Here is a 19,017-nt window from a genome sequence, read left to right on the forward strand (position 1 = left end):
TGGGCCACCAGTCTTTGACAGTTAGGAGCTGGGTTTTCAGCTGTTTCTTTCTTTCTTCTTTTCTTTTTTAAAAAAAGTTATTGAAAAAGTATGAAGGTATTTTCTTATTTTAACCTGGCAGTACGTTCCACTGAAATAAAACAAAAGGCCCCGATCTAGCCATTATTTGTGACCCGAGTCCTATCGGAAGCAATGGAGAGCAGCAAGTTCCTGGCAAACGACTTTGTCGCATTGTTTTCTATGGGACGGTCACAACTAACTTAAGTGGACTGGAGCTACGTGTTTAGGATCCGGATGTAGGATCAACATTGGAATGACACGTAGAGGTGAGCCGCCCTTCTCTAATAGGAAATCCAATCTCCCTTTTCATCCTTACGGCTCTGTCCCTTTAGTTTTATGTTATGTTGATAGAACCCTACCAATAACTTACCTTTGTCCGGAATTGTCCGGAAAAGTACTAAATTTCTATTTTCCACACTGTCCCCATAAAAGATCATTTATTTTCTCTGTTCTGAATTAGCAACTGGCAGCGCAGGCCTAACCACGTCTACTCAGAGGTAAGTCCTACTGAATTCAACGGGGCTTACTCCCAGGGTAAACGGGCTTAAGACTGCCGCCTCAGACGTTTTCCTATAGCGAGCCTTCATCTTGATTCCTGCGGTATAAACAACCTATTGTGTCGCCGGTTTGAAATACATCTGGCGTTCTGCTTCTCTCTGAATTTCTGACTCTGTCTATTTGCATACTCTTTGACTGAGTGGCCCATCCTCGGGACCTGGGAAGCCAGCCCAGTAGCAGGGAAATCGACAGCAATGTTGATGCATTTGGGACGCGGATGAGAGATCCCAAGCCTGACTTCATAGTCATTTTATTAAAGAATTCTCCGAAGAGCCATCGCCTCATTATTGATTAAGCTGGCTTTTAAAACCGATTAATAGGTTCAATTGAAATGCACCTGCCTATTAGGAAAATCAAAATTTATGTTTTCTTCATTCTCCCCCAAAGGTATGAAAGTAACACCTTTTTGAGAGAATGAAGAAAATGTACTCCTAGGAGTAAAAGGGGTCGGGATAGTGTTTATCCTCACTCATTAAAATTGCCCTCCACGGATTAATCAGCCAAAATGTATCCATAATTTGGAACATATAACTCTCCCTTCCTCCCCAAGAGGAGCCCATGGCGGTTCACAATAGACACATTAAAACAATTTAAAACGACACTATGACGTAATGATTACAGACAGCAGTGAAAACCAGCAGTGTAAAAACAACACTAGTTGCCTGTTACCCTCCCAAATGAAAGGACTCAAGCTTGCACCTGTAAAACAACAACAACAACACCACCCTTTCAGGTGTAAATCAGCCGTGAGTCTCACACTCGAATGTCCTCGTGGCCACTAAGTCACTTCTAAAAGGTAGATTGGCCCCATTAATGCAACTACCCCACAGCCCCGGAACTCATTGGCTTCATTCAGGCAGCGATAAGTGCAAGAAGGGGCTGGTGGATCTCGGGGCGCCATCCCAGCCCACGATAGACTGTGGGCGGACACCTCTGCTCCGTCCCCGGGCTCTGTGGTAGACACAGTATGCTTCAAAGCACACTTCGTAGCACATTCTTTCCCTAGAATTCTGGTCGCTGTAGTCTACCCGCCACAGAGTTACCCTTCCCAGAAGCCCTCAACAAACTGCAGTGCCCAGAATTCTTTGGGGGAGAGAAAGCGCGTCGAATGTGCCTTATAAAGGCATAGTGTGTACGCAGCCTTCATTACTGGATCTGGGTGACTATTTAAAACTAGCTGAAAACAAAGAGACCTTCAGGATCCCATGCGAGGTGCCTGGGAAGCTAGAACCATCACTTCCACTTCCGTGTGGAACAAAGCCAAACAATGAGAACAGAAATCAGCCATAAACAAGCTTGCTAGTAGCTGGCCCCTTTGGAGCAGGGCTGGGGAGGCTGTAGCTCCCCAGATGGGGTCCCACTGGCCGTGTTGGTTGGGGCTGATAGTTGGTTGGGGCCGTAGTTCTGTCCTCCTGCAACGACCGATGCATGTTTCCTGCATTGCAGAGGGTTGGACTAGATGACCCTCAGGGTATCTTCTAACTTTATGATTCTATGATCTTGCTGCCCGCTCCAGGTTAAGCTCCTGGTCTGCAGGGACAGCCTGGAAAGTGTCGCACTTCCGGGTAATGCTTCCTGCATGCCAGTTCAGCAACTCTCATAATTGCGAGCGAGAGATATTAATCTGTCTGGAAATTCTTTCCACGGAGAGAGAGAGAGAGAGAGAAAGACGTAACACCCTTTAGAGATCTAGCATCCCAGGTAAAATCTGTTTTTTGGGGGGACTCGCAGACGATTCTTTTAACGAATGCAAGCGAACGTCGGGAACTGCGGAGTAATTACTGTTGAGGTTTCTAATTGCAGCGGATAATACACTCTTTAAATGCTTCAGGCACTAATAAAACGGCCTGCAAGACAATTAAGCCGGTCCTTGGATTTTTTAAACCTAAATCCCATTTGATTTCCCGAAAAGCCTGCTTCACGCTAAGCAGCTGGGTATACTTCACGTCAGCGTGTTTAGGGTCTAGGTGCAAATCCAGTTAAAATAATCTCCACATCCGAAACTCACAAGGTAGTGGGATTTGCTTCTAACTAATGCGATAAGGAGGAGGAGGCGCGTATTAGTTGAAATCGAGATGAAGAAGCTTAAGTGGCTGGAGGATCCATGCAGATTTCAACTCCCCACCCCCCTTCAGCTAAGATCTGCTTTGGATGAAACCGAATTTAGGATCCAAACTTTTAAGTGGCGGCAGCAGCATCCATGGATATGATCGTTATTATATTCGCACGTTCTATCCAGGTCAGCAATAAAGTGGCCTGGATAAGAGGGAGTCCCGCTTACGCCTTGATCCTGAATATGCCACACCGATCCTAAACTCACAGAGTTCGCCACTTCGCGCTGGCAAGAGATCTGCCGTTTCCACTGAATGGAAAACTAAAGCAAATTACGAATGTAGGTGATAATGGTAAATAGCAATAATGACGCAACCAATAAATCTCTATAAATTGCTAACGTTACCAGTGGAAAGACATTTAGGAATCCGGGTAAGAGATCTCCACCTGAGCAAAAGATGGAAGAATACTACTCCTGCTCCAGTGACACAACAGCAACATTCAACTAAGTCAGACTCCGAGGAAGCCCACTGAAATGAGTGTACTTAAGCCTACTGGTTTCAATGGGTATGCTCCGAGTGTGACTTGGTTGGACTTCGCCCAATGGTCTAGGCGAGAGTGATCGGCTTTGTAGAGCTTACCTCTGGCGAATGAGGCACTGTCGTAAGCATACTACGTACACGCTTGGTCATTGTCTTGACTAACGGTATGAGGCGAGAAGTCCCTGGTTCGAATCTCACTGAGCGACCGCCTCTAAATTGCAGACCACCCTGCTCCCCTCCTCCATTTCCAGTTTGGGGAGGATGCTAAATTAACCACACCACAGAAGCCCTCCTAAAGTTCCCTAGATACTATACAAACACTCTTGTATTTGTAGCCCTGGTGAATGTACAGGAAATGCCGGCCCTTGCCTCCCGCATGATTCGACTTGCAGGAGTGTCAAACTGAGGCGCTTTTGCTGTTATTTCGGGTCATGAAGAGTTGCCTGTACTCAGCTTATCAGCTGACTTCTAAACCCAACCGCCCGCCCCCCTTGAAGAAGAAAAAACACATCACCGAGTGAACGTGAACACTAGATCGCTGCCGCCTTTTCGTGTAGGCGTTTGTGTTTACAACAAATTCGTTTTTCTGTAGCTTCCGGAACTTCGTCTTTTCTTACGTTTTGCTCCCATGAAATGCTTCCCCCGCCCCCATCTGCGGGCAAGCGGTTCCAACCTTTTCTTCTTGAAGGAATCCCCTTGAAAGAATGATCGGACGTATTAGCTGGAACAAGGTGGATTTCCCTGGAAACCCACACAGGACACAGTTATTACTCCACGGCGGGTGGGAGGAGATGATGCAGGAAGACTGCAGCCTAAGCCTTCAGGCTAAATCTATCCCGAGCCGGGACGGCTATTGCTTTGCCGGCGCCAGTTAGGTGTGAGCACTACCTGCCTGCCTGCAGACATTCTTCTGACTTTTGGGCAGCTCATGCATTCCAGCCTGCGCGCGGCTGCTTGCAAGTCAGTTGTGATCAGTGGACGCGGTTGGGTGCTTTAAGTAAAATCTCTCAGGGGGTGACGAGGGGCGCACACACTCTATGTATATCTTCCCCAATCGATGCCCCTCTGCTGACTTTCCACGGGCAGGGTTTGTGGGTGAAGGAATGTGCGCAAGCGCCACATAACTTCGCCATATCAAAGCGCACCCAAGCCAAATAATTCTGTGCGTAATAGATGCAGTTCCCCACTTTTTATTAAATGGAGTCAGGATCAAGCCCCAACGAGAAGCGTTGCTTTGTATCTAGGCACTCATTCGTGCATTCAGCAGCCACATATAGCCCATAGCATTTTCGCATATAACCCAAGCCGGATTTACTGGAAGTGAGCGACAAAAGTAGTTTGGAGTCCCAGAGAGAGCGAAAGCCCGGGACGGGCTGCTTGGCAGCGGGTTGGACTCGATGGCCCTTGTGGTCTCTTCCAACTCTATGATTCTATGATTCTACGGATTCCTCCCCCCCGCGCCCTCCGCTTCCCTGCACCAAGGCTCGCGGTTTAGGCACGATCTGGCCAAAAGTGAAGCCCCGCGGAGTCTCCTTGATCTGAGAGTGAGGGGCAAAGCGCGCGTCCTCCCAACCCAGCGAAGAGCGCCGAAAGGCTGTCTCTTTTGCGCAGGCTCTCGGGTGGAGGGTCCAGCCTGAAGACTTCCAGAACGGATGGGGGGGGGGGGAGGAAAATGCAGGGCGTAAAGCACGGAACTTTGCGGTTGGTTGGCTTTTTAAAAAATTGCTCCTCGCCTCTCTGTATTTTTTTAACGCTAACTTGCAAAAAAAGAGGAGAAATGGGGTGTGAGAATAAAACTAAACATTAAAAAAGAAAGAAAAAGTGGGGAAGGGAGGAGAAAAGAAACTCTGCGGATATGCATTTTGGGCTCTCTGGTTCCTTTTCTTTTCCTGCTTTCCCAGCCTTCCAACTCTTTGGAGTTTCTATCCTTAATGTTTGCATTCCATCCCCCTGTCTATTATTCAGCAGCCCACAAGGTGATAACTAGATTGTCCTGCCGACTCCCCCTCTCCCTCCCTCCCTTGCCAGCTTTCTTGGGCTCCCCCCCCCGTCCCTCCCCCCAGTCCATTCTGTCAGGCAATAGGCTGTATAATAGTTATCCAGCCCAGCAGACAGGCAAGCGCCGTTTGAGAGTAATATTTGCCCCCAGCGTTCCGCCCGGGGCAAAGCAAGCGTGCTCTCTAACTGATCAACCTGGATATTTCATTATTCATTAATTTACTGTTTAACCAAATCCCACTCATTATCAGAGGCAACGCTTGGCAGAGCCCAGCGAACAGTAGCAGTTGGTGTCAGGCGTGGAGAATTGGCCCATTTGATCCTGGGCTGTTTTATTATTCAACACCACCGACTGAGAAAAAGGCCCATGAATAATAAAGAGCCCGAGCGTGTTTGAACTGAGAAGCATGACACAGCCTTACAAAACAGCACTTAGGAAACGAAAGGCGAGGTGGCCCAGACTTTTGCATATTGTGATCTGGCTGTGGGCACATTCAGGGCCCAGGCAGGGTGAGGGGGGTGGCCAGGAGCACGAGACTTTTGAGAAGAACCGAGAGAGAGCAAAAGGACCATCACTGATCCTAAAACTGATAAGTCCAAAGCTAATATCAGTCTAATGGAATGACTGCATCATCCTATCAATGGCCTTTTCCTTCTCCAGTTATACTGAATCCAACTTTACAACACAAACTACTATTACATTTTCATCTCACTCCACCCCTGACTACTTCTGTTACTACTATATCAGCCCAAGTTTTGATTCTGCTTGTTTTACCTCCACCTGGGACTCCTGGGACTACAACTACAATAAATCCCGCTATTGCTTTTACTATGATCACATCCTCCCCCTATGACAGCTCCATATCCAATTACTGCACAATCTACAACTGCAACAAACTACCATCCTGTTCTTAATGCCACACTGCTCTTTGGGCTCCTACTATAACAGCTACATGCTGCAACAATGGTTACTCTAACGAATCACCACCATCGCTCTGCTGCTAGTATTTGTCATGATCAGTGTGCTTGGTGCTGTATATAACATGGAACAGTCTCTCTACCCAGAGGACCTACAGCCTAAGTGAGTCAGGGGGAAATGTCAATATTGCCTAGTCTCAGTACTGGTTTTCTAGAGAAAGAGGTGCCATGAACGCCTCCCTCGTTCTCTTATAATGGCAATGGCGCCCACTGGAGAGGTGCCGGTGAGTTACTGCTGAAAAAAGGCTCACCTGTTCTTAAAAAACAAAGAAACAAATCCACTACTTCTCTCTAATTGATAATCTCAGTAATCCTTACAATAATTTTGTAAAACAAGTCTCCAGCTTTTCATAAAAGTCACCCATAACCTAGTGTGTGTGTGTACATACGTACATCCAAATCTAATATAGCAAATAAAATATAAGAGAAAGGGTATTGATGCTAAGTGTACTGAAGCAGTCATGAAGTGTCAGGAAAGGACTGAGGAGTTTAAATCACCACTCAGCATATGAAGTTCGCTGGATAACCTTGGTCCAGCCACGATTTATCAGCCTAACCTACCTTTACAGAGTTGGGTGTGAGGACAAAATGAGGGTGTGTGTATCTAAGTGCTACGTTATACCAGAACTTGAGAGCGTTTGGAGGTGAGGGAGGGATTGATCAAAAGCCAATGGGGAATGGATTAGGAGGGAAATCAGGTGGCAGTGAAAAAGGCGGTTCTTAACCTGAGGTACCACTGTACTAGTTTTCTAGAGAAAGAGGTTGGGGTTGGCCTAGGGTGCGGTTGCTTGTTTGTGACTGGCTGTGGTGAACTTTGTTTTCATGTGTGAGTGGGGTGGGGCGGGTGTTTGGATCAGGTTAGCCATATTGATTCATCTGCTGTAGGTGGATTTTTGTTGTTTTCTTGTTGGGCTGTGATATGATAAAGGGGAGCCATACAGGGGTGAAGGCGTCTTCTTCTATTTGTCCCCATGTCAGTTTCAGTTTATTGGTTAGTTTATCTAGTAGGGCTGTTTCCCATACTATTTGGTACCATTGGCCCATGCTTACTCCTGACAGGTCTCTCCAGCGTCTGGTTATTATGTTTCTGGCTGCTGAGAGTAGATGGGTTACGAGTTCTTTGTGATGTAAATGGGCGTTATTGTCTTGGAAGATGTTTAGTTGGGCCAGTTCTGGGGTGATTTGCTTAGTACTTGCTTAGTTATTTTACATATTTCTTGTACGGCTGTTGTCCAGAATTGTGTTCTGGGATTGATCTGAAGACTTTTAGCTCCAACAGCAGTTAACAGACTGCCACAGATTACAACACTGAGATCAGCCTACCAATATCCATTATACCATTAAATCTCAAAATAACACAACACCCTAGTGAGAGGTGCACACTCATAATGCACCATAACAGCAGAACAAGAACATAAAATATCCAAGATGTCCATCACTATATGGTAACATATAGCCAGAAAACAAAGGAAAAACAGACTCTGGAGAAATAGACTGGACAACCAGCATGCATCAAAATCAGAATGACTACCATCCAATAAGTTTAAAGTTAAGCTAAATGGGAACCTGACCAGTGGGGAAAAAAGAAAGAATAAACATAGTAGTATGTACTTGTCATTTTTTTTACAGGTGGCATTATTTATTTCCCCCATCATTTATGAAGAAAGCATGGAATGCAGCCATAAAAACAAAGCAGCCGCCGTCAAAACCTCACCATTCTCATGTCTAGGAATGTGACAAGCAACCCGATATATGCTGACTGTGTGTGTATGTGAGCATGAGAGATGGACAGTTCTGGAGGTGTAGTGTTACTGTTTTTTGAATTGAATGTGAATAGGAGAGAGTGATTGTAATTGTGTGTGGGTTTCTAATGCAGCATTAACGGGAGTGTGACAGTGCAGTTGTTGTTAAAGGTGGGTGTTGCATTGTGAGCATAACAAGATGTGAGTGCTGCAGAGAGTATATGTAACTGAATGTGAAATTGTCCGAGAGAGTATATGTTAGTTATGGCGAGAGGGGGTGACAGTAACTGAATGGGAATGTAATATTTATTGGGAGTGTGCTTGACTTATATGTGACTCCCAATGGGCTTGTGATAGAACACCAGCAATGAATGGAGGTATGGAACTGTAGTTGTGAGAGAGCATCTGGAGCTGATTATGTGTGCAAAATATGTACTTATGTAACATAATCTAAACATTAGTGTGATTACTGAGACTGAGGATTTGTCTGTGTATACTACCACTAAGTTAGCTAGTTAGTGAAATTTATCCAGCAAAAGCTTCTATTGCAGAGTAAAATCCCCCCACTCTTCTTTTATATAAACAACTCTGAGATCTTTTGCGATGGAGAGTAGCACATAAATTTTGGAGAGAAAGTCTAAAGGTAAGTAAGTGATGGGGCTAACAAGCAAACTAAAATGTTCTTGAAGGGCTCAAAGTAGGCCTTACGGAAATTTATGGACCTAACGTATGTCCATTAGTTTCAGTGAGTCTCCTCTGAGCAAAACTTAGCTGAATACCACTCATACAATCAAAGATGACAGTGGTCACTTGGAATTACTGTCTCTGATATCTTGTGTACTGAAGTCATTTTGACTCCTAAGTATCCTTAACAGTTAATTGCTGTAAGATTGCATAGGAAAAGAAAGGAAATGCTTAAATAGCTTTTTCCTTCTGACATGGACTGGTAATTTGAAATTTAAATTATTTTTACACTTACACTGTCTTCTGGAACCTCAGAAGGCTAGCTTCACTGAGGTTTTGCAATATGTGCATTCATTTGGACATATTAGTTAAAAAAGCACTTCACAAATATTCCTCTGATTCATACTCTATCACTTTCTATTAGGGTCTTAACATGCTGGATTTATGTTTGGTTCAGAATTTAGCTGCAAATAAGGGGTGATATCCCCCGTTAGTTATACTCAGAGTAAAGACATTAAATAAACTGACATAGTAACTTAAACTCATCAGAAGTGAGTCCCATTGCTATTCATAAGACTTACTTCCAATGCTCAGGATTGCAGGCTTAGGTCAGGATCCAAAGAGTTCAATGTACATATTCAAAGTACATCTAGTCTGCATTCTGAACTAGCCCATTTGTGCATTTGGCATCCATAGGTACTGCATTATCAAACAGAGCTAATGTTCATATCCATCATGCTTTGCTTCTTGATGTCTGTATGTCAAGATGCTTTCAAAGGCACAAGAGCAGGTCAGACACCTTCTCCCCACCCCCACCCCCATCAGTTGGCAATCTAAACAGCAGCCCTTTGTATCTCCACAGTACCTGAGGGGAGAAGCTTTCTGGGGAGGGCAGACAAACAGCTTTATTCTCCAACAGTAGTAAAATGGGCCTGGATTCTGGAGGAATAGCAACAGGGGCGCCAACTTGAATAAAATTGGGGGGGGGGCACAGGCAAGCCCCATCCTGCATAATCGATCACGCGACACAGTGTATGCACACCATTTGAATGGTAATGCCCATCAACTTTGGGGCCCCCTGACCCACTCAAATATTTTATGGGGGGCTTGAAGCCCCCTCGGCCCCTATGGGGAAGGAAGGTCGGTGGGATTTGCTGCTGTTTCCCCTCACACTTTCCAGCATCTGCCACCTGTGGCAGCTGCCTCACTCTACCTAATACTGGGGCACTTTGGAGCCCAGGCTTAGAGCACATATATATAATGAAGGACTGCCTGCATCCCTTCAGTCCTTTCCTGGGAGTAAATCCCATTCAGCTCATTGGGTCTATCTTACTTCCGAGTAAGTATGCACTTGATCTGACTGTCAACCTAATAAGCCATGGTTCGAGTGCGGGTTCATTTGTGGTCCGCATAAAATAGATTTGGGAAAATACATTACTGCATGAAGCAGTAATCCTGGTTGCGGCCAATGTGATGAGAGGTTTACATTTCCTGACCATGAAGGCCCTTCCACAAAATGAAAAGGATATCCCAAAGTTTTGCCAGCTGGTGGTTCCAAGTGTTTATTTAAAGGTTTTTTAAAAGGCCCGGGGAGCCTTTTCCTTCCTTCCTAGTGGTAAGGTTAAAAAATAAAAAAATACAACTCTTCTCTGATTTTAGTTTTCTGATATAGTAAGAGAAAGGACATACATATTGTTTGTAAAACAGTGCATTTTGAGACCAAATTATTTATTCAAAACATTTATACCCCCTTCCTAGTGCTTGCGGCAGATTACAAAACTACTTTCAAATATCAACAGCAGAAAATGAGAAAAACCACATAAAAACAAACACAAATAATAAACTGATAATCAACAGCAGCAGCAGCAGCAGAACCCAAAAAATTCCACTCCCAAGCACCTGGGAGAGCCCTCAGGTTGAAATAAGTCCCCCCCGCCCCCCGCCTGTTAAAGTGTGCCCCTGACTATTTTCCATGTCTTGCCATCCATACAGTTTTCTGCAGCAGAGTGGCATTAGGTCTTGCGATTCCTCCTTCTAAGCCTGATACAATTCATGGAATATCACTTGTTCATCCCAAAGCATTCTTTCTCGTTGAAGCCATATAAGCCTTTTTAAAAATCCTGATTAAGAACTTCAGAAAAGCAAAGCTTGTGTGGTCCATTTTATGGTGAAAGTAATTTAGAAAAGCAGGGTGGGGTGGGCTGGGGGGTGGCTGAAGCAAATTTTACCCTTAGCAAAATTACGCCAGAGGTGAATCCTAAATTTAGTGGTACGCTAATAACTGCCACACTGACATCAGTTTCCTTTTTCTTTAGGTGTCAGCCTGACTGCATCTGTTTATTTGAAACATAAATGAAAGAGAAAGGATGTTGTTAAAATAATAAACCTTTAAATACCCCTGTTACCAGAAGCACACTGTTAGCTGTTAACAATAATCCAAGCTGTTACAGCATCTGATCCTGCTGTTGTTATTATCTGCAGGAAAACTTAAATTATTTCAGTGGGAGTCAGATCAGTCCATAAATTCATTTAGTGCCATGCCCCATCAAAGAGTGATTTGTTTCCTGTTCTCCTGCAGCACTGTAATGCTTCAAATTCCTGTGATTTCACTGGTAGGACTTCGTTTCACTAAGACACTCTTCTCCTCCCTCCCTGAATTAAAATGCAAGGCATACTTCACTGTTACACCCCAAAAGCAGGGCTTCATGTTGTGTTTCTGGACTTTGCATAGGCATTGGTTTTCTCACAGCTGGGTGCTGGAAGGGATGGGCCTTTGGTCTGATTCAAAAGAGCTTTTCTTGTGTTCTCATGGTCACACACCTACAGTGTAAGAACACAGCATGAATTCAGAGATACTCACTCCTGTGTTTCTGAGTCCTGAAAGGAGGCAAATCATTCAATCATTCCCAGCAAAGAGACACATAGGAGCTGAGGTCCCTTCAACCCCACCCCCCATAAAATATTTGAGGGGGCTTCCCCCAATGTTGATGGGCATGCGCCATGTCATGTGATGTGATGAATTATGAGTGTTGGAGCATATTTGGGCATCTCTGACCTAGACTGGAGGGAAGAAGACACTGGCAGAACAGTGAGGCCAGGGCACAAACATTCAGAGACAAAACATGTAGCCTCTAATGTGGGTAGTGATCTGGGAGCTTTTAATTACATAATGAATTTATTTCCATAGCAATTATGCTATGGGGTCTCAAAGAATTCTGTTCTTTCCCCCGTGTTGCTTAAGATTTAACATTGCTGGGAGAGGTCATCCAGGGATATGAACTCTCTGTTTTCCATCAGATTAGGAGGGGTGGTGGCCACAGTAATAAACTGGATGAGGGTAAATAAATGACTAAAGCTCACCCCAGACATGACACAGGTACGTCAATTGGGTGGTTTGTCTGCTCAGGTGTTCTACTGGTACTGGGGGGGGGGGGAGGGTTGCACTCCCCTTAAATAATCAGGTTTTGCAGTTTAAGGGTGTTGATTGATCCACCATTGTCATTAAAGGCACAAGTGACCTCAGGGGGTATGGGGTTCATTTTATAGCTTTGGCTACTGCAGAGAGTTCTGATGGTGGTTCTGGGAGGTTAGGGAATGCCCTCTGCTTAATTTTAGATCTGCTCTTAGTGATGCTGTATTTCTTTCCGCTGCTCCTATTTTTTCCTTTTCCTTTTTTGCTTTATTGGTAGTTACTGTATTTTAATGTTTTACTGTTGCAAGCTGCCAGAGATGCTGTTGCTGGGTGGCATATTACACATATTGTAAATAAAAAAAAAAAAGGAAATGGATCCTTGTGGATTTCTACTTGACTCTTTGACAGGTGTGCTCTGGGTTCACTTTTCAAATATGTATATGAACCACTGGGAGAGTTCCCTCAGGGATTTGAGTGGGGTGTCATCAGTATTCTCTTTCCCAATCTCATTCTTTTTGCCATCTAAATCAGGTGGCATGGTAGAAGTGCCAAATCAGTGCCTGCACTTGGTAATGGGCTAGAACAGGTCTCACCAACCTAAGGCCCATGGGCTGGAAGCGGCCCGTGGAAGTTGTTTGACGGGCCCACAAGCCACCCCCAAACTGAGCCACCCACTCGCGTGCTGTGCTAAACCTATGCAGCGCAGCATGGGGACTTGCTTCCGTGGCATCGGAAATTGTGTCCCCTGGAAATCCGTGGGACCAATCTGGCCCAGGCAAGATAAACCTTGCTGACCCCTGGGCTAGATGATGACTAATAATTATGAACTGAAGCTCAGTCCCGACAAGACAGACGTTCAGTGGGCAGATGCTTCCTGTGATTAAAGAGATAGTGTTCAACCTGCTGTAGATGGAAGAATCAGGCTCGCTGTGGGGGTTGTTCCTTGATCCAGCTTTGTAACTGGAGGTTCAGTTGTTTTCAGTGACATGATGAGCCTTATCAGCTGAGACGGGTACACCAACTATGGCATTGCCTGGGGAGGGCTAGCCTGCCTATAGTCATCATGCTCTGGCAACTTCTCAGGCTACTGCAATTTGTTGCATGGAAAGATGGTTTGGAACCTGCAGCTAGTACAGAATATGGACACAAAACTTTTAACCTTTATTAAAGGTTTCACACCATTTATATGAAAGGTTATAGTGACAATCTTTATAACTGTAGTTACAGTTTGTAATTGCAAAGGTTCTAATATACTATTAATATTGTATTGCATGACAAGCTATCCTGCTGATAGTCTTGCTTCTGCACGACTATCAGGGGTACATGCGCTGCTTTCCTCTTCCACATCTGGCTACCTTATGGACAAATATTAGAATGGCAATTGTTTCAGGCATACACCTGCAACAATGTTGTGTGCGAAGAGACCCCCAGGTTCAAACTTTATTCCAGGGGCAGTAGTCAAAATTGCTCTCTTAGAAAAAGACATATTAACTGAATGGAACTGTTTCACAAGTTGTGACTGTTTTGGTCCAGTATGCTGAAACTCAGTACTGAGTCTTAGGCCGCTTCATACCAGTCCTGGTATTAAAAAAAAAAGAAAACACAATAGTAATTTATCAGTTATGACTAATATATTTGAGGTATTGTTTACTCCAGGGTAGTTGACATACACAGCCTGGTTTTGTGTCTACTCAGAAGTAAAATTTGCTGTGTTCAGTATGACTTATTTCCCAATAATTCTGTTTAGATAGAATTGCAATCTTAATCACAACATGAACGTCCCACTTTCTTGAATTCTTTGGAGAATGCTGTCATAGACGAGAAGTTAGAAGGAATGCTTGTTGGTTTTGCTGTTAGCACAGAAAATCAGCCATGGGGGACATGTTGTCTTTCAGGGAAGCTTCCCCACTATCACTGATGTACCCAGGAACTTTGTATTTCACCAGCACCACTGCTTGGAAGCCACTAACTTAAGGAAAAAATGGATGTTTCTGAGGAGGCTGCCCCAAATGGGACATTCCAGTATTTGGGCAATACTGATTTAAATGTTTATACCTCTTGCCATTCTCGCTACTAACCAAGTTTGATAATACCACATTATTCAGCCTATCTTTTACTATGCTCATGGGGTCAGCTCTGTAATTGCCAGGAGAAATGCTCCATGAAAAATATCTGAATCTGGATTTGAAATATAGTTTTGCCTCCTTTTGCCCAAGGGGCTTATGCGAAATGGTTTAAAAGGTACCATAAGTTAGAAGACTCTCTGGTCTTATCCACCTTGCATAGGACTTTATGAGCAGGAAGGAAGGTTAGGGCAGCTTTTCATTTCCTACGAGAATGTCTGAGCATGGAACATAATAGAGTCTGGAATTGCTCTTCATAAAAAAATGTGGAAATTATCAGCAGAATAGAAGGGGAGAAAACAGCAAGTGAGATCAGAGATATAAAAATAATTTTCCTATTACAAAATAGTTTTCTTTCTTTAAATGTCTGGAGAGAGCTAATCCAGTGAATAGCCGAGCAATGTATTTTTCTAGTAATATATTTCTTGCAAATAATTGCATCCTATATTATTCTGGTGATGCATTTAGGGAAGTTACCCAGCCTCAGTATGGTTTACAATGCTAAGAAAAATGGTTTGTTCCATGCATGTGTCTGACAGTGCATTGAACTTAGAGGGCAGAGGTCACTGACTAAAGAAGGGCATTTTGAATTTGGGGATATTCCCAGGGCTAATTAGAGCTGGAAACTTTTTGCACCTCTTTTGAGAGGGAAAAGGAACAGGTTAAAGGGAAAATGCAATTCTAGCATTCCTGGATGACTCAGCCCCACTGCCCACAAAGACTTGGCTCTAAAATAAGAATCATCTGGTAGATTTTAAAGTCTCAGCAGATGCCTAAGGTCAATGGTTAATTCACACTATACCAAAAAAGCAGTCTATTTTGCTTAAAACACTGTCAGAGGAACACACAGACTTCTCAAGTCTGACAAAATCTTTCTTTGAGGGGAAATTTATTCTATTAGAAACATGTCTGATCATCATATACACACACACTGGGGGAAGGGCAGTTATTTTTTAAAAATGAAAACTACTATGAAGCTGCCTTCTACTGAGTCAGATTATGAGCCTTCTTACTCAATATTATCAATTTAGATAGGCAGTGGCACAGTGGCAAGTTTTTCCCTGAGCTTTTTACTACCTGGGACTCTGAGCATACAAGGCATGTGCTTTGCCCTGAGCTATGGTTCTTCCCAAATAAAACTGCAGCTCCAACCCAAGCCAGTCAAAACAGAGACCTTGGAATGAAGTCAGTGCATTTTTTACAAATGAATTCAAATGCAGGCATGGTTTGTGATCAGGTTTTCTAGGGAGCTTGAGGAATTTGTGGAATTTTGCAAAGAAGGGGTGGATAAGGGTATCAGAGATGTTTTGTTCGGCACTGAAATTAGAAATATGTCTTCAGCAATGCTGAAGGTTTCTACGATCAGGAATATTCAGAATTCCAGCTCATTAGTCCATATGTCTTCATTAATGGCTGATTCATGTTTAAAACACACACATGTGCCACAAAACCACACTCAGAGCATCATACACATTTTGCTGGATATATATTTTCTCTGCTGGATATAGCATGATCATTGTGACTCTCCAATACAACCTACAGTTTGTAGATAGTGCGTAATTAAACTCAGTCGGTAGAGCAAGAGACTCTCAATTGCAAGGTTGTGGGTTCAAACTCCACGTTGGGCAAAAAGATTCCTGGATTGCACAGGGTTGGACTAGATGACCCTTGTGGTCCCTTCTAGCTCTACAATTCTATGATTCTAATACGTTATGAAAGGGCTGGTTCAAGACATTTTGGCACCTGAGGCACAGCTGAGGTGAATCAAAAAATGGTGCCCCCCTCCCTGCCAGGGAAGAAGAGGTGAGTGAAGATCTACATTAGGAACAAGCGGTAAATTAAGGAGTCATGCTGGAACTCAGCCTGCCCCCAGCATTTGGAAATCTTTTTATCAACTCCTCTGGCTGCTGGCCATGGCCACACTCCTCTGCAAGCATATCTTCACAGTCACAAAGATGGACTTAGAAGTGGGATCTTCTTAAAATGAAAGCTGAGATTCTCAGTGAACTGAATTACTATAAGACTCACTTTTTCCCTCCTAAAAAGTAAGGGAAAATGTGTGTGCGTCTTATGGAGCGAATGCAGGCTGCGCAGGTATCCCAGAAGCCAGAACAACAAGAGGGATCGCTGCTTTCGCTGTGCAGCGATCCCTCTTCATGTTCTGGCTTCTGGGATTCAGAATATTTTTTTTCTTGTTTTCCTCCTCCAAAAACTAGGTGCGCCTTGTGGTCTGGTGCGTCTTATAGAGCGAAAAATACGGTATATGTCCCGTATTATCTTTTGTCCAGCATGCACATCCCTCTGCTCACAGGATCCCTTCTGGCTCGGAGTCACTGCACATTTTTTGTGATCTTAGGATCCAGGCCTCAAAGTGATTTGTCAGTGGAAGCTACAATAGTATCAATAAAGTGCTCATTGAAATCAGTGTATTTGAGTATCTCTAGCCTTTCTCTCAAGTGTATACCCATGCAAATTCCTTCCCAGCCTCATCAAGTACTTCTGGAACAAAGTAAATATGGCAAAGATTTCAGACACTGTCCTCAATGTATTTAAAACAGCCTTGAAAACACTGGTAATAAAGAGCACAAAAAGCTATTTATTTAATAGAAAAGGCTATATAGAAGGAAGTGGCAATAAAATATAACAATAACATAAAATATAACAACAACTTCACTGATAAGTCTAATCAACATGCCCTTTCTGCACGGCAAAATATAAATGCAGAATAAACTTGGTTAAAATGCATGGCCTGGGATGCTGGAACATCTGGAACATCTTATATATTCATGAAGATTGTGCTTTAGATTTGAAATGCTGTTCAAACAAGTGTGTTGAGACACTGTATAGATATATCTATTTAAAAAAGCATCATTGTTAACAAGGGTTTCTGAATGGCTGCCAACATTTTGCCAGCTGGGGACACAGTGCACATTGTTGCCACGTCTTACGAAAGCTCTCTTTGAAATGGGAACTTCCCCCATGCTGGTTCAAAGGTTAGATTTGGCTCTGGTTCCTGTAATAATATGTAATTTGACATAGCATTGAAAACATGGGCTTTCTTTGATTCCTAAAAAGGGGCTTTGCATGGGAAATTCTCACATGAGATGTTATGTTGATCTTAACAGAAGTGATTAGGTGTTGATCCACAACATTTCAGAAAGTTCTTCAAAGAAAAACCCAATTTGCCAACTGTGACAGACAGCTGAGCTAAGACCAGAGTCTAGTGGTGCAGAGCCTTGGAATTCCACCAGAGGGCCAGAGCCTCTCCCTGATTGGCTACCAAGACAGTCAGCCAGAAGGGGTGGTGCCATCATTTTTTTTTGGGGGGGGGGGGAGAATAAAAAGAGCTGTTTCTAAGGGAGGGCTCAGATGGGGAGATGGTTGAAGAGAGAGCAGGAGGGAGAGAAAGTGAGCTAAAGAATTAGAGAGTTGATTCTGGTCTGTGTGGAACACCCATGCTGAGGAAACATATATAGCTAGAGAAAGGAAGCTTTGAGCTTAATGTGAAGGACAGTGTTTAGTGTCTTGTGAGTGTATTCAGACAGCAGATAACTGGAAGGCTGAGGTAGAAGCTGTGAGGACACTGTCTCCTTGGGTCTCATATCAATCAGGAGGGGAAAGATCTTCTAGAAAGAGAAGACATCCATACCAGTTCAGAATGGTGTGGGGATCCTTTAGGTCTGTTGTACTACGGTGGTACCTTGGGTTAAGAACTTAATTCATTCTGGAGGTCCGTTCTTAACCTGAAACTGTTCTTAACCTGAAGCACCACTTTAGCTAATGGGGCCTCCTGCTGCTGCGCTATTTCTGTTCTCATCCTGAAGAAAAGTTCTTAATCCGAGGTACTATTTCTGGGTTAGCGGAATCTGTAACCTGAAGCGTCTGTAACCCAAGGTACCACTGTATTTGGAGTACCTCAGGAGTGTGATTGTCAAAAGGTTGGGTATCTGACAAAACGTATCGCGTTGTGTAAGAACCAAAGTATTAAGCTGTAACATTGTTGTAAATAAGTTTAAGAAACTGAAGTGAAATAACTGGAAATAAGCTAAGCATTTACTATCTAGTCTAGAAACCTGTAACATATAACTGAGGAGTAATAACTGAAGTAAGCAACTGACATTTAAAAGAAGCTGTGTCTTTGCTACCTTGTTTAGAAGCCTTAAACATCCACTAGACTTAGTATAATTATTAATAAGTTAACTGTTTCCTGAAAGAACATGATCTCACAGCTCTTACCGTCAGAAAGTTCTTCCTGATGTTTAGTCAGAATCTCCTTTCTTGTACCTTGAAGCCATTGGTTCAAGTCCTACTCACCAGAGCAGGAGAAAACAAGTTTGTTTTATCTTCCATGTGAAAGCCCTTGAGATATTTGAAGATGGCTCTCATATCTTTTCTCAGTCTCCTCTGGGCTAAACATATCCAACTCCCTCAACCATTCTTCGTAAAGCTTGGTTCCCAGACCCTTGATCATCTTGGCTGCCTTCCTCTGGCACATTCCAGCTTATCAAAATCCTTCTTCTAGCAATTTAGCTCTTACCTGGTGGTGAATATCTCATAGGGGGCAAGGGGTGGGGCGGGGTGCGCAAGCAGAGGGGTACACTTTGTTGTGGCCAAATCTCCCTTCTGCAAGTGGCACGGGACCCTGGCAGTTGGGATGTGGCTGTGACATCAACCTTGCTAGAAAAAGAAATATACTGAGCATGTGCAGTTTCAACACTTTAAACTCACTTATGACTACAAGAATAAAACAGGGGATGCTTCTGCTGCCCTGATGCCAAACACGTTTACTTAGGAACAAGCACTGTATTATTGTGGGGAAGGGTAATATATGTGTTAAAGTAAAAAATAATAAAATGAGCATCTGTAAC

The sequence above is a fragment of the Podarcis pityusensis genome (assembly GCF_964106645.2).
Source record: "Podarcis pityusensis genome assembly, chromosome: 3".
NCBI classification, from domain to species: Eukaryota; Metazoa; Chordata; class Lepidosauria; order Squamata; family Lacertidae; genus Podarcis; species Podarcis pityusensis.